The 16,847-nt window shown below is 38.4% G+C and overlaps 1 pseudogene; it reads right to left on the bottom strand.

Moving 5' to 3' along the window:
• Positions 1-14,137: 14,137 nt before the first annotated feature.
• LOC112616088 lies at positions 14,138-15,493 on the bottom strand (annotated as a pseudogene).
• Between the last annotated feature and the right edge of the window lie 1,354 nt (positions 15,494-16,847).

Genomic DNA, 16,847 nt, shown 5'->3' with positions numbered 1-16,847 from the left:
CAGGCAGCTTCAGGCCCTGGCACAGGCGCTGGATCCCTGCTGCAGTTGGATTAGGTGTACCACAGGCAGCTTCCACTGTGGGCACTGGGAAACATGGTGGCACCAGGAACCACAGAGCCCCAAAGAGGGTGTCATAGCCCTGGCTTTGGGAGTTTCTAAGTCTGGGCTTCCCGAAGGGCTGCACGTCTTCTTTTCTTCTCTCTTCTCTCCTTCTTTCTTCTCTCCTTCTCATCACCTGCAATGTGGTGGACGAGGGGTGTGTTTCAGCCCTGTTTGTATTACAGCTTTGTTACTCCCACCATTTGGCAGGTCTCGAGTTCTTGTCCCACATCCAGGAAGAATGAGGTACATGGACATCTGGAAGGTGAGCAAGGTGAAGCGGTGCTTTATTGAGCAACGGTACAGCTCTCAAGAGACCTAAAGTGGGTAGCTCTTTTCTCCAGGCAGGTCCTCCTGATGAGTGCAACTCTCAGCAGAGAGGAGACCCAGAGTGGGTAGCTCCTATCTGCAGGCAGGTTGTCCCCATTGTCTTCCTGAGTCTGGCTGAGTCTGGAGTTTTCATGGGTTTCAGAGGGGAGGAAGTGTGTGCTGACTGGTACATGAGTGGCCATGGGTGGGCCGAGAAGAAGCATCATAAATTCTCATTCTGGTCTGCGGAACTGGCAGCCCAGACCCCAGGCTTCAGGTTATCCCTGGCCTGAAGGTGGGGTTTCACCAGAGACTTGCCCCTTTCTGCCCAGGAGCCTGTCTGCCTCCTGCTGCTGTTCAGGGTGCCCAGGCTGTGTGTGCCAAGGGGTGCCTGCAGTCCTGCACTGAGCCCCCTTCAGCCCCCCTCTGCCTCCTTCCCATGCTTGTTGGCACCCGAAGTCCAGAGAGGGCTGAGGTGGCAGGGGGCTGGTGTGTCAGTGCTGCTCCGAGCACGTGCACACCTGGCTGGGTTGTGACAATGCCCAGGTTCAGCCACAACTTTGCTCCAAACTTGGAGTGGTTGCTGTGAGTGGGGATAGACTAGGCAGTGGGAGCAGGCACTTTTGAGCCTGTGGGGGCAGGGGAGCTCCCTGGGCCCCTGAGAGCACACGGATGCCCAGGTCTGCAGCTGCAGCTGGGCTCCCAGCAGCTCCATGGAGTGCACAGCCCCAGCCACGCACCCCCCACTGCAGCTGGCGTCTTTGCAGCAGCTGCTCCAGACAGGACACTACTGCCATCAAAATTACCTCAACATAATGAAGGCCATAACGAAAAGTCCACAGCTAACATCACACTCAATGGCAAAAGACTGAAAGCTTTTACTCTTTCAGGAAGAAGACAAAGATGTCCCATTCATTATTTCTATTCTATATACAGTATATTATATATAGTATTGGAAGTTCTAGCCAGGGCAATAAGGCCATAAGAAAGGCATTCAAATAGGAAAGGTAGAAGTAACATTATTTATGTTCACAGATGGCATGATCTTCTATGTAGAAATCCCAAAAGATTCCACAAAAAAAAATTGTTATAACTAACAAACAATTCAGTAAATTTACAGGGTACAAGAGAAATATATAAAAATCAGTTGCATTTATATACACTAACAATGAACCATGTGGGTGGGAAATTGAGAAAACAATTCCATTTACAGTAGCATCAAAAATAATGAAATACTGAGGGAAAAAATTTGACTAACAAGGTGAAAGACTTGTGCACTGTACACTGAAAACTAAAAAACATTGCTGAAGGAAATTAAAGACACTAATTAATAGAAACATACCCCATGTTTCTAGATGACTTAAACATTGTTAAAATGTTAATACTATCCAAAAGGATCTCCTGATTCAGTGTAATCCCTGTAGAAATTCCAATGCTTTTTTGTTTTTTTAGAAACAGAAAAATCCGTCTTACATTTTGTATGGAATCTCAAGGGACTTCAAGCATCCAAAACAACCTTGAAAAGGAAGAACAAAGTTGGAGGCCTCACACTTCCTGATTTCAAAACTTACCACAAAACTATAGTAATCAAAATAGTGTGACACTAGGATAAAGATAGACATATAGACCAATATAATAGAATAGAGGGCCCAGAAATACATCCTTCCTATATGGTTAAATGATTTTTGATGGGGTGCCAAGGATTGCCTTTGCAACAAATTGTGTAGGGAAAATTGGATATCCACATGCAAAAGAATGAAGTAGGAGTCTCACATATTAGGGCTCTCCAGAGAAACAGAACCAGGGGAATGAATATCAAATATCTATCTATATAGATAGATATGTGTGTGTGTGTGCGTGCATGTATGCGTGTGTGTGTGTGTTAGCTCATGTGATATGTGATTATGAAGGCTGAGAAGTCCCATGATCTATCATCTGTAAGCTGGAGATTCAGGAAGGCCTGTGGAGTAGTTCAAATGCCTGAGAGCCAGAGAACTGATGGTATGAATTCCAGTCCAAGTCTGAAAGCCTCCTGAGGATTGAGAGCACTGAGGGCAGGAGGAGATTTATGTTAAAGCTCAAGTAGTCAAGGGGAGAATGAATTTAATCTTCCTCTACATTTTTGTTACATTGAAACTCTCAACAGATTGAAGGATGCCTAACTACTCTGAAGAGGGCCATCTGCTTTATTCATTTCACCATTTGAAATGCTAATCTCTTCCTGGAAACACCCTGACAGACACCCAGAAATAATGTTTAACCAGATAGATATCTGCACATCCCTTGGCCCATTCAAATTGGAAAATGAAATTAAATATCATAACCATATAAAACATTAACTCTAGAGAAAACATTGGGGGAAACGCTTCAAGACATTGGTCTGGGCAAAGATTTCTTGAGCAATATCTCACAAGCACAGGCAGCCAAAGCAAAAATGGACAAATGGGATCACATCAAATTAAAAAGCTTCTGCGCAGCAAAGGAAACAAACCCACGGAATGGGAGAAAATATTTGCAAACTATCTATCTGACAAGGAATTAATAACCAGAATACATTAGGAGCTCAAGCAACTCTACAGGAAAAAATCTAGTAATCTGATTTAAAAATGTACAAAAGATTTGAATAGATATTTCTCAAAAGAAGACATACAAATGGCAAACAGGTATATGGAAAGGTGCTCAATATCATCGATCATCAGAGAAATGCAAATCAAAACTATAGTGAGATGCCATCTTAAAATGACTTTTTTTCCAAAAGTCAGGAAATAACAAATGCTGGCAAGGATGTGATGGCTCAGGCACATTTGTCATTAATCTGCTAGCTGACTCTGTTGTGAAGGGAAAGCACATGGGTTGACCGGTCCCTCACCTCTAGCAAGATGTGCTCCGTTAGCTTCTCCAAGTCTTGGGCCAGGTATGTTGCAGCTCCATGGCAAAGAGCACCAAGTTCTTTAGCACGCTACCTACATGAATAAGGTTAGAGGAGGTGAGAGACAGACATAAGTTCTAGTATGGCCTGGGGAGATCCAGATTGTCATCATGGATTTCAGTGTGTCCTCACACTCCCCATTGTTTTCTTAAAAAACAAATTTATTGATGTAGAATTTACATCCCATACAATTCACCCACTTTAAGTGTACAATTAAATGATTTTTGGTAAATTGAGTTGTGCAATCATTGCTACAATCCAGTTTTAGAACATTTTCATCACCCCAGTAAAATCCCTTGTGATTTTTTAAACTTCATCTTTGTTCCCATCCTAGTCCCAGACAATCACTAATCTATTTTCTGACTCTAAAGATTTTTTAAAAGCTTGAGAAATAATTGACATGCCATAAAATTTATTTATTTAAGCATACAATTCAGTGGGTTTTAAAACTTGTGGCAAGAACACATAGCATGAGATCTACCCTCTTAACAAAATTTCAAGTATACAGTACAGCAGTGGTCTCCAACCTTTTTGGCACCAGGGACCAGTTTTGTGGCAGACAATTTTTCCACGTACTGGTGGGTGAGTGGTGGGTGGTTTCAGGATGATTCAAGTGCATTACATTTATTGTGCACTTTATTTCTATTATTATCACATTGTAATGCATAATTAAATAATTATACAACTCACCATAATGTAGAATCAGTGGAAGCCCTGAGCTTGTTTTCCTGCAATTAGATGGTCCCATCTGGGGGTGATGGAAGACAGACAGTGACAGATCATCAGGCATTAGATTCTCATAAGGAGTTTGCAACCTAGATCCCTCACATGTGTAGTTCACAATAGGGTTTGTGTTCCTTTGATAATCTAATACTGCTGCTGATCTGACAGGAGCAGAACTCAGGCGGTAATGCGAGTGATGAGGAGCAGCTGTAAATACAGATGAAGCCTCACTCGCTTGTCTGCTTCTCACCTCCTGCTGTGCAGCCTGGCTCCTAACAGGCCACAGACCAGTACTGGTCCATGGCCCAGGGGTTGGGGATCCCTGTAGTACAGTATTGTTGAGTGCAATATACAATGTTTTACATCAGAGCTCTAGAACTTACTCATCTTGCATAGTGGAAACTTTCTACCCTTTAGCCATCATCCCCCCATTTTCCTCTCACCCTGCTCCTGATAGCCATCATTCTGCCCTCTGCTTCTGTGAGTTTGACTATTTTTGATTCCATGTGTAAGTAAGATGATGCAGAATTTGTCTTTTGTGACAGGCTTATTTCACTTAGCATAATGTCCTCCAGGTTCATCCATGTTGTTACAAATGTCAGAATTTCCCTCCTTTTTAATGCTGATTAATATTGCATTGTATATTACATTTGCTTTATCCATACATTCATAGATAGACATTTAGTTTGTTTCCGCATCATGGCTGTTGTGAAGAAAGAAATGCTGCAATGAACATGGGAGTGCAAATACCTCTTGGATGTCCTGATTTCAATTCTTTTGGATAAATATACAGAAGTGTGATGGCTGGACCATATGGCATTTCTGTTTTTAATTTTTGAGGAAACTGCATACTGTTTTCCATAGTAGCAGCACCATTTTACATTTCTACATTTTACATTTCTACAATTGGAACTTTCCAACAAAAGTTACAATTTTTCTATATCTTCACCAAAAATTGTTGTATTTTATTTTTTAAATAATGACCCTCCTAACAGGTGTGGGGTAATATCTCAATGTGGTTTTGATTTGCATTTCCCTGAAAATGAGTGACAGTGAGTACCTTTCCATGTAGCTGTTGGCCACTTGTCTTCTTTGGGAAAATATTTATTCAAGTCTTTCGTGCATTTCAAATCAAGTTATATATGATTTTAAACATTTTTCCTCATTCTGAAAGTTGCCTCTTTACCTCTTAACTCTGTTGTTTCATTTGCTGTCCAGAAAATATTCTGATGTAGTCCCACTTGTCTATTTTTGTATTTGTTACCTGTGCTTTTGGGGTCATATCCAAGAAAGCATTGCCAAGATCAATGTCATGAAGTTTTTTCCTTGTTTTCCTCAAGGAGTTATACTATTTCAGGTCTTACATTTAAGTCTTTAGTCCATCTTGACCTGATTTTTGTGTATGGTCTAAGGGTCTAATTATGTTCTTTTGCATGGGGCGCTCCAGCTTTCCCAACACCATTTGTTGAAGACATTATCCTTAACCCATTGTCTATTCCTGCCAACTTTGTAAAAGATCAGTTGACAGTATATGCATGGGTTTATTTCTGACTCTCTATTCTGTTCTGTAGTCCTATCTTTATGTCAGTACCATACTATTTCAACTACTGTAGCTTTGTAATATATTTTGACATAGGAAGTGTGATGTGGAGTCTTTAGGGTTTTCTATATACGCGATCATGTAATCTGTGAGCAGAGATAATTTTACTTCTTCCTTTCCAATTTAGATGCTGTATTAGTCCATTCTCATGCTGCTATGAAGAAATACCTAAGACTAGGTAATTTATAAAGAAAATGGGTTTAATTGACTTACAGTTCTGCATGCCTGGAGAGGCCGCAGGAAACTTAACAATCATGGTGGAAGGGGAAGCAAACACATCCTTCTTCACAAGGTGGCAGGAGAGAGAAGTGCTGAGCAAAGGGGGAAACGTCCCTTGTAAAACCAACAGATCTCACGAGAACGAACTTACTATCATGAGAAGAGCATGGGGGGACCACTCCCATGATCTAGTCACCTCCCATGAGATCCCTCCCCTTACACATGTGGATTACAATTTGGATTACAATCCAAGATGAGATTTGGGTGGGGGACATGGATCCAGACCATATCATTCTGCCCCTGACCCCTTCCAAATCTCATCTTTCTCACATTTCAAAACACAGTTATGCCTTCTCCTAACAGTTCCCCAAAGTTTTTGTTTGTTTGTTTGTTTGTTTGTTTGTTTTTGTTTGTTTCGAGACAGGATCTTGCTCTGTGGCCCAGGCTGGGGTGCAGTGGTGCAATCTCGGCTCACTGCAAGCTCCGCCTCCTGGGTTCATGCCATTCTCCTGCCTCAGCCTCCCAAGTAGCTGGGACTATAGGCTCCCGCCACCATGCCCAGCTAATTTTTTGTATTTTTAGTAGAGATGGGGTTTCACCGTGTTAGCCAGGATGGTCTTGCTCTCCTGACCTCGTGATCCGCCCACCTCGGCCTCCCAAAGTGCTGGGATTACAGGTGTGAGCCACTGTGCCCAGCCTACAGTTCCTCAAAGTTTTATTTCAGCTTTAACCCAAAAGTCTAAGTCCATAGTCTCATCTGAGACAAAGTAAGTCCCTTCTGCCTGTGGTCCCGTACAATCAAAAGCAAGTTAGATACTTCCTAGATACAATGGAGGTATAGGCATTGGATAAATACACCCATTTCAAATGGGAGACATTGGCCCAAACAAAGGGGCTATAGGCCCCATGCAAGTCTGAAATCCAACGAGGTAGTAATTAAATCTTAAAGCTCTGAAATAATCTCCTTTGACTCCATGTCTCACATCCAGCTCATAAGTGGGAGCTGAACAATGAGAACACATGACACAGTGAGGGGAACAACACACACTGGGACCTGTCTCGGGGGAGAGCATCAGAATAAATAACTAACGCATGTGGGGCTTAATACCTAAGGGATGGGTTGATAGGTGCAGCAAACCACCATGGCACATGTTTACCTATGTAACAAACCTGCACATCTTGCACATGTATCCCAGAATATAAAATAAAATAAAATAAATAATAAAAAATTAAATTAAATTAGAAAGAAAAAAGAAAATACGAATATCCAGCCCTAAGAACAAAAAACAAACAAACAAAAAACTAAGGAGGGGATGTTAACTCTCATCACTCCTATTTGACATTGCAGTAGAAGTCCCAGCCAAAACAATAAAACAAGAAAAAGAAATAAAAGTTATGCAGATGGAAAATGGATAAATAAAATATCCTTATTCACAGGTGATAGATGATTGTCTACATAGAAAATTCCAAGTAATCTACTCAAAAAGCACCTAGAATTAATAAGTGATTTTAGCAAGGTTGCAGTATAGGTCAACCCACAGAAATCAATTGCATTTCTATACACTAATAGTTAACAAATAGAAACTGAAAATTTTAGACAATAACATTTACAATAGCTGCCTCAAAAGTGAAATATTTTAGTATAAATCTAACAAAATATGCATGGGATCTATATACTGAAAAGCATAAAATCTGATAAAAGAAATAAAAGAGACCCAAATAAATGGAGAGAAATGCTGTGCTCATGTGTTGGAAGACTCATGATTAAATAATGAGTCGTGTGTGTGTGTGTGTGTGTGTGTGTGTGTGTGTGTGTGTGTATTAGTTTCTCTCTCCCTCTCTCTCTCTCTATATATATACACACATACATATATGGAAATTATGTAAAATCTATAAATTGGGTTGGAAAAAACTGATACTCTCTCTCTCTCTCTCTCTCTCTCTGTCCCAGAGAAATTTGATCAACTAGCTGGTCTCTCTCTATATGTGGGGGGGTGGGGGGTGTGGGAGAGAGAGAGAAAGAGAGAGAGAGATACAATATCAGTTCTTCCCAACCTGATTAATAGATTTTATACAATTTCAATCAAAATCCCACATGAAATTTTGTAGATATAGGGAAGCTGATTCTAAAAGTTATGTGAAAAATCAAAGAAACTGTAATATTCAAAATAATTTTGAGAAAGAATAATTAAGTGGAAGATCTCACATTGCTTGATTTTTTTTTTCTTTTGAGTTGGAGTCTTGCACTGTCATCCGGGCTGAAATGCAGTGATGCGATCTCAGCTCACTGCAACCTCCGCCTCCCGGGTTCCAGCAATTCTCCTGCCTCAGCCTCCCAAGCATTGCTTGATTTTAAGACTTACCATAAAGCTATAGTGATCAAGACAGGGTAGTATTGGTGAAAAATTAGACATATAAATCAAAGGAACAAAAAATAAAGTCCAGAAATAGACCCAGAGAAATTTGGCCGATTGATTTTTTGATAAAGGACAAAGAAAATTCAATTGAGAAATTATAGCATTTCCAACAAATAGTGTTGGAACAATTCTTATGACAAAAACAAACAAACAAACAAAAAACAGAAAAAAAAAAACCTTGACTTAAACTCCCCTCATTACGCAAAAATTAACTCAAAATAGATTATACATCTCAAGGCCAAATGTAAGAGTATTAAACATTTATAGAAAAACAGGAGAGGCCAGGTGTGGTGGCTTATGCCTGTAACCAGCACTCTGGGAGGCTGAGGTGGGCGGATCACCTGAGGTCAGGAGTTCAGTTCCACTCAGGTGGATCACCTGAGACCAGCCTGGCCAACATGGTGAAACCCTGTCTCGACTAAAAATACAAAAATTAGCTGGACGTGGTGGTGCATGCCTGTAATCCCAGCTACTTGGGAGGCTGAGGCAGGAGAATTGCTTGAACCCCAGCCTGGGCAACAAGAGTGAAACTCTGTCTAAAAAAAAGAAAGAGAGGAAAGAAGGAAGGAAGGAAGGAAGGAAGGAAAGAAGGAAAGAAAGAAAGACATAGGAGAAAATATTTTTGACCACAGTTATGCAAGGAGTTCTTAGATGTGATATCAAAAGCATGATCCACAAAAAAATCAAGAAATTAAACTTTATCAAAATTTAAACTTTTACCCTTAGAAAGGCACTGCTAAGAGAACAAAAGGACAAGGTACAATTTGAGAGAAAATAATTGCAAAGCACATATCTGACAAAGACTTTATCTATAATGTAAAGAACTCTGAGAACTCAACAGCAAGAAAACCCAATTTAAAAAATGGTCAAAACACTTGAGCAGACACTTCACCAAAGAAAACACGCAATAGCAAATGAGCACATGAAAAGACATTCAACATTATTAGCCATTAGGGAAATGCAAATTAAAACCATAAGATTCCACTACACATCCATTAGCTTGTGATAAGTTAGATTCACATTGTACTCCCCAGAACCACTAAAAAACAAAGAGTTATAGATAAAAAGCTAATAGAAGAAATAAAATGGAATATAAAAATAGTTCTTTAATCAAAAGAAGGCACGAAAGGACCATGAGGAGAACTGAAACCAGACGACACAATTAGAAAAAAGAAAGAAGGTATAATTAAATGAAATAATAATAATTACATCATATCTAAATGAAGCGAACACCCCAATTAAAAGCCAGAGATTGTCAGATTGGGTAAAAAAGTAAGACCCAACTATTTGTTATCTACAAAAGATGTACTTTATTTATTTAAAAGACAAGGTCTCACTCTGTTGCCCAGGCTGGGGTGCAATCACACAATCATAGCCCCCTACAGCCTCTAACTCCTGGGCTCAAGTGATTCTCCCTCCTCAGTCTCCTGAGTAGCTGGGACTACAGGTGTGTGCCACCACACCCTGTGAATTTTTAAATTTTTTGTAGAGACAGGGTCTTGCTATGTTGCCCAACCTGGCCTTGAACTCCCAGCCTCAAGCAAACCTCCCACCTTGTTCTCCCAAAGTGCTGGGACTAAAGGTATGAGCCACTGTGCCTAGCCAGGATATGCTCAAATGCAAAGATATAAATAGTTTCAAAGTAAACTAGTGGAAAAAATAAACCTTGCAAACAGTAAGCCTAGAAATGCCAGAGTGACAATATTACCAGACAAAATAGACTATAAGACAATGAGTATTAGAGAGAAAGAAGAATATTTCACTATAAAAAAGAGGTCAATATATCAGAAAGAAATGTAGTTGTGAACAGATATAACCACATAGCTTTAAAATATATGAAGCAAAAACTGTCAGGCCAAAAGAAATGGGCAAGACCATAGTTAGAGATTTTAACATACACCATTCAGTAAATAATAGAGGAGATAGAAAAAGATCAGAAAAGATATAGGAAATACGAATGACATTATCAACCACATTGACATAACTACTACTTATGAAATAGTACACCCAACAAATGAGATTATACATTTTTTCAAATGCATACAGAATATTCATCAAGATAAACCAAACACTAGGCCATAAAACAACAATCGATTCCAAAAGTAACATCTCAGAATATGTTCTATGGCAACAATGGCAGTAAATTCAGAATTAAAAACAACAAGATATCTAGAAAGGCCTTAAGATTAAACAATATCCTCTGAGTAACCCATGGATCAAAGAAGAAATCACAATGAAAATTAGAATATATTCCAAACTGATAACATATTAAAATTGGTGGGGTGTACTTAAAGCAAAGCTTAGAGGAAAATTTATAGCTTGAAATGTTTATGTTAGAAAGGAAGTAATAAAACCATGATCTCAGTTCATCTTAAGAAACTAGAAAAAAAAGAGCACATTAACCCTAATGAAAGGAGAAGTAGGGAAATAATACAGAGCAATAGTCAATGTAGTGGGAAACAGACAAGCAATAGAGAGAATTAGCAAAGCCAAGAGATGAGTCTTCAACTTGATTAATACAATCCATAAACACCTAACAAAACTGATCAGGAAAAGAGGAGTTAAAACACAAATAGCCAGTACCAAAAATGATAGAAGGATTATCACTACAGATCCTATGGATATCTCACAGGAAATAGGAGAATGTTATGATAAACTTTATGTCAATAAATTCAACAGTTTAGATGAAAGAGCCAAATAATTTGAAAAAATAGTATTAAAATTGACACAAGATAACATAGTAAGTCTAAATATCCCTATGTCTATTTTAAAATTGAATTTGTTATAGAAAATTTTCCCACAAAGATAGTTCCAAGCCCAGATATCTTCACTGGTTAATTCTATCAAACTTGTAGAGAAGATATATTATCAATCATACACAACTTCTTTCAGAAAATAGAGGAGAAGGAGACACTTCTCAACTCATTTTATATGGCCACCATAATCATGATACCAAGACCAAGAAAAGAAAATTATAGGCCAATATCACTCACAAACGCAGACGTATAACTCCTTTAAGAATTAGTTGGAAACAAAAACTAACAATACTTTTAAAAAAATGCACCCTGACCAAATGAGGTTATCTAAGGAATTCAGGTACAAAGTTAATTTAACATTCAAAAATAGGTCAATACACTGTAGTCAATTCATACCAAAGTATTTACTTTGAAATAAATTAAAAATGTAAGATGGATGAGTAAAGGAATGGATAGAGAAATAGATATATGATAAAGCAAGTACAGTAAAAGATTAATGGTATAATGTAGTTGGTGTGTATATGGTTCACCAAAAAATCCTTTCACTTTGGCCATACATTTGAAAATAATTTTTCTTTTTTTTTTTTTTTTTTTTTGAGGCAGAGTCTCTCTCTGTCGCCCAGGCTGGAGTGCAGCGGCCCGATCTCAGCTCAGTGCAAGCTCCGCCTCCCGGGTTTACGCCATTCTCCTGCCTCAGCCTCCCGAGTAGCTGGGACTACAGGCGCCCGCCACCTCGCCCAGCTAGTTTTTTGTATTTTTTAGTAGAGACGGGGTTTCACCGTGTTAGCCAGGATGGTCTCGATCTCCCAACCTCGTGATCCGCCCGTCTCGGCCTCCCAAAGTGCTGGGATTACAGGTTTGAGCCACCGCGCCCGGCCGAAAATAATTTTTCGTAACAGAATTATGGAAAAAACAAATCAATTTAACCAACCATATTAATAGCATAAAGAAGAAAAAACATGACCACTTCAATAGATACAGAAAAAGCATTTGAAAAATCCAATACTCATTTATGATTTTTTAAAACTCTCAAGTAGGTATAGAAGGGAACTTCCTTAATCTGAGGAAAGACATCTCCCAAAATTTATATCTAGCATCTTACTTAGTAATGAAATCGTGAATTTCATCATTAAATTTTTCTTCACTTTAAGATAGGAAAAAAGCAAGGATATCTACTCTCATCATTTCTATTCAACATTGTACTGGTGATTCTAGTCATTGCAATAAATCAAGAAAAGGAAATAAAAGGCATGCCAGTTTGATAAGAAGAAATACAGCTGTCATTTACATGTGACATTATTTTTACAGAGAATTTACAAAACAACTATTAGAACTAATAAATGAGTTTATCAACATCTCAAGATGCAAGATCAATACAGAAATCAATTTATTTTTAGATGCTACTAGCAAAATAGAAAAATAAAAATTTCAAAAATCAGTTTATAATAGTGTTTTAAGACATAAAATACTTATAAATAAATCTACCAAAAGACATCTAATACCTGTACATTGAAAATTATGGAAAAAATGGTAAGAGCATTTAAAGAAAACTTAAAAATTGGAGAGCCAGGTGCAGTGCTGTAATCCTAGCACTTTGGGATGCTGAGGTGGAGAGGATCACTTGAGGCCAGGAGTTCAAGACCAGCCTAGGTAACACAGTGAGACCCTGTTTCTATAAAACATTTAAAAAAATTAGCCAGGCGTGGTGGTGCACGCCTGTAGTCCCACCAACTTGGGAGGCTGAGGCAGGAGGATCTCTTGAACCCAGGAATTCAAGGCTGCAGTGAGTTATGATTGTGCAATTGCACCCCAGCCTAAAAAAAAAAAAAAAAAAAAAAAAAAAAAAAGAGATATGCCATGTTCTTGGATTGGAAGACTCAATATTGTAAAAAAGTAAATTCTTCCCCAAATTGATCTTTAGACTTTATGCAATCCCAAGCTCCTAGCAGGCTTTTCTGTAGAAATTCACAAGCTAGCTATAAAATGTGTGTGAAAATGTAAGTGACATACGTTAGTCCAGTCTTGAACAAGAAGAACGAACTTGCAGAACTTACACTCCTCACTTTCAAGTTTGCAAATCTTAAAGTAATCAAAATGGTGTGGCATTGGTCTAAGGATAATCAACTAAATAGATGAACTAGAATAAGAGTCTGTAAATTGACCCATACTTATACAGTCAGCTGATTTTCAATAAAAGCAGCAAAGCAAAACAATAGGGAAAAAAAGGTCTTTTCAATAAACGTAGTGAAATAACTGGAAAAATAACCTGTGAAGAAAAATTTAACTTCAACTCCCACTCTTCACCATATACAAAATTTAATTTGAGATGGATCAGAGTCCTAAACATAGGCACTAAACTGTAAAGCTTTCAGAAGAAAGCACAGGACAATACCTTCAGGATGTGAGGGTAGACAAAGATTCCTCAGATAGGATACAGAAAGCAATAACCATTAAAAAATTTAACTTTTAAAATTAATTTAGTCGTTAAGTTTTTGAACTTTCATAATGAAATAATAGCTGACTTAGACAAAAATTGCAATATAGTAGTACAATGAGTTCCTGTATACCCTTCATTCAGATTCTCCAAATGTTAACATTTTTACTGCATTTGCTTTTTCATTCTCTTAATTGATAGAAATTATTATATTATTTTTAATATTTTGAATGTAAGTGGCATCCGTGATGTCTCTTTACTTCTAAGCAACATTCTCTTATATAACTGTAGTTGAATTGTCAAAGTCTTATTATTAACATTAATATAATACTATTATTTAATCTATAGGCTTTGTTAAAATTTCACCAATTTTTCAACTAATATTCTTTATAGCAAAGAAAAATGTATGAATATATACATCAAAGTATCTGAAAGGTATTAATATCCTGGTTATAATATTTCTGGGTTCTATCATGCCTGTTTTTTAGTTTAGTCTTTTCGTTTATGTGTATTTTCTCACTTTTTTTTTTTCAACTTGTTGGTCAATTTTCATTAAAAACTTATTCCTTAAAGCTTTTTACAGTATTTTTTGAAAATTAATTTTTTTTACTGCATATATGGGTCTTCGTTTAGTTTTTCAGTAAAGACAACTTATTTAGTTATCAGTGTCCCATCATTTGATAAGACCAACGGAGGGTTTGGATAGCAGCCAGCTGTTTTTGAATTGCTTGAAGAGAATCTTGTAAATTTGTAGTCCAGAGGTAATTCTGCGATTACTTCAATACTTAGAATTGCAATAGTGCTGTAAGTACTGATTCTCTTACAAGACCATGTATAAACCAAGGAGTCTTCTGTATTTTCCAGTCCCAAAACTGAACTAATAAAATAAAAAGATTCCCATTTTTTAGATGAAGTATTTAAAGGCTTTGGCTTTGGTCCCTCATATTTTCCTTTTTCTTTAGAGGCTCTGACTTCTCAGGCCTCTGACTCCTTGCGCCTTCATCCCTCTGAGTTCTTCCAGGATAAGGACTGTCTCCCAATTACTATAGTGACGAGCCGGAAAAATATCTGAATGCATGCTGTCACCGAAACAAACAACCTTGGGTTCAAGTTTGCCAGTGATTTTCTTCAGAAGCTTATAGAGGTGGACAGCGTTCCCTTGGGAGCACCAGCCAGGTTTATCCAGAGATGGCAGCGCCTCCTGCTCCTCATCATTCTCAAGCATCTGGAAAGGTCTCTTAAGTGGGAGAAGAAACCAGGCTTCAATGCATTTGTAATCACAATGTCAAAAAAGTCTGCAAAATCATTCCCAAGGATATATTCTCAGAGAAGTCTACAGTAATCACTGTGATAACTGGTAATTAACAGAGGATTTTTCCCAGCATTCTTTAGCTGTCGAAGCCATTTTTTCACAGATTCAGGACAACTGTGTAAATATCTGCCTGGATCTATTTTTACTTTTGGAAAATATATTCCACAGGTTTCCTTAAAAGCTGACATTTTATAATTGTGTTGTATAGCAGCAACTATATCCTTCCAAAAATCAAATGTTTTTTGACCATTGTTTGTTGTTAAATAGTCCACCACCCTGGCACATAGAAGAGCTCCTGGCAGGTCAAAGTAGTTGTAAAAATAATACTTTCGTGGGCGGCAAGCCATTCCAGTGTCCGACAAGAAGTGCTTCCACTCTTTCTTGCCATATGTCTCTGCCAGCACCTCTGGAATCATCATCTTGGTGCCATGGCTTGCCCTGAGAACAGTGCCATTATCAGCAAGTTTAAGGAAGTTCCCATCTTCTAGATCCAATGCCAAACCCTTGCAACAGAAATTCCAATCCTCTGGGGTCACATTGAGCAATTCCTTATCATACCTCTTCTCCTTAACTAAGAACTGGGCAAAGCTATTATAAATGAGTGGGGCGCTCTCGGGCAGGTTGTAGCGACACAGGGTGTGGTCCAGGTAGAATCCGACCATGTCGCAGGCGACCAGGGAGAAGAGCCGAGCCATGGCTGCACTAGGAGCACCTCGGCCCGGGAGGGTGCAAGCTTTTCTCACTTTTTAAAACGAATATGTTTTAATTTTGTAATAAGAAGAAGCTACTATTAATAAATAAAAAATAAAGTGAAATGTGTGTATGTGAGAAGACACTATTAGGAAATCCACGGAATAGGCAAGCCACAGACAGAGAGAAAACATATGCAAACTATATATCTAACAAAGTACTTATGTCCAGGGTGCATAACAAATTCCTACAACTCAACAACAGAAAAACAAATGACCCAATTAGAAAATGGGCAAAAGACTTTGACAGATATTTCACAGAGAAAAGGAATATTAATGGCCAATAAGCAAGGGAAAAAGTGTTCAATATCACTAATTATCAGGAAAATGCAAATTACAGCCACTGCATGCATTAAAAGAGTTAAAATTTTAGTTAAATCAATTAAGGCTGGGCACAGTGGCTCACGCCTGTAATTCCAACACTTTGAGAGGCCAAGGCAGGAGGATCATGTGAGGCCAGGAGTTTGAGACCAGCCTGGGCAACACGGCAAGATCCTATCTCTACAAAAAATTAAAATTTAAAAATTAGATAGGTGTGGTGGCGTGCATCTATAGTCCCAGATACTCAGGAGGCTGAGGCAGAAGGATTGCTTGAGCCCAAGAGTTCAAGGCTGCAGCAAGCTATGATGGCACTGTGCTCCAGTCTGAGCAACAGAGCAAGACCCTGTCTCAAAACAAAAAAAAAAAGGAAGAAAATTATTTCCTAACAAGAATCCCAAACTCAGCAAAACTATCACAAGCAAATATAAAAAACACATTTTTAATTTATATCTGCAAATTTTGAAAATAATATTTCCTATGCACTCTTTCTCTAATAGGAGGATTTGCTTTTTGCAATTAAGGAGTAAACAAGGGAGGAAGACATGGAAACCAGGGTAATTTAACACAGAATAGAGACAAAAGGGTTTCCATAACGACAGAGGAAAGAAGCCTCAAGACCATAACAACGAGCACGTAGTGAGAAACAAATCCAGAATGGATTATGTCCTCAACTACTGTAATAAAAAGTGCATAGGTAACATCTCGAATGGACAAATTGAGAAATAACAATATCCCTGTATTATTTTTTAGAAACAAGATAAATATATCCAAGAAGAGTTCAAATCTTTTGAAAGTGGCTGCCTTTTGAAAAAAACACCCGGCCGCTGGCCGGGTGCTGTGGCTCACGCCTGTAATCCCAGCACTTTGGGAAGCTCAGGCGGGCAGATCACTTGAGGTCAGGAGTTTGAGACCAGCCTGGTCAACATGGTGAAACCCCGTCTCTACTAAAAATACAAAAAAAAAAAAAAAAAAAAAAAAA

Source organism: Theropithecus gelada, chromosome X (assembly GCF_003255815.1).
Source record: "Theropithecus gelada isolate Dixy chromosome X, Tgel_1.0, whole genome shotgun sequence".
NCBI classification, from domain to species: Eukaryota; Metazoa; Chordata; class Mammalia; order Primates; family Cercopithecidae; genus Theropithecus; species Theropithecus gelada.
Note: the sequence above shows the minus strand (reverse complement) of the source record. Positions and strands in the feature narration are given on the sequence as shown.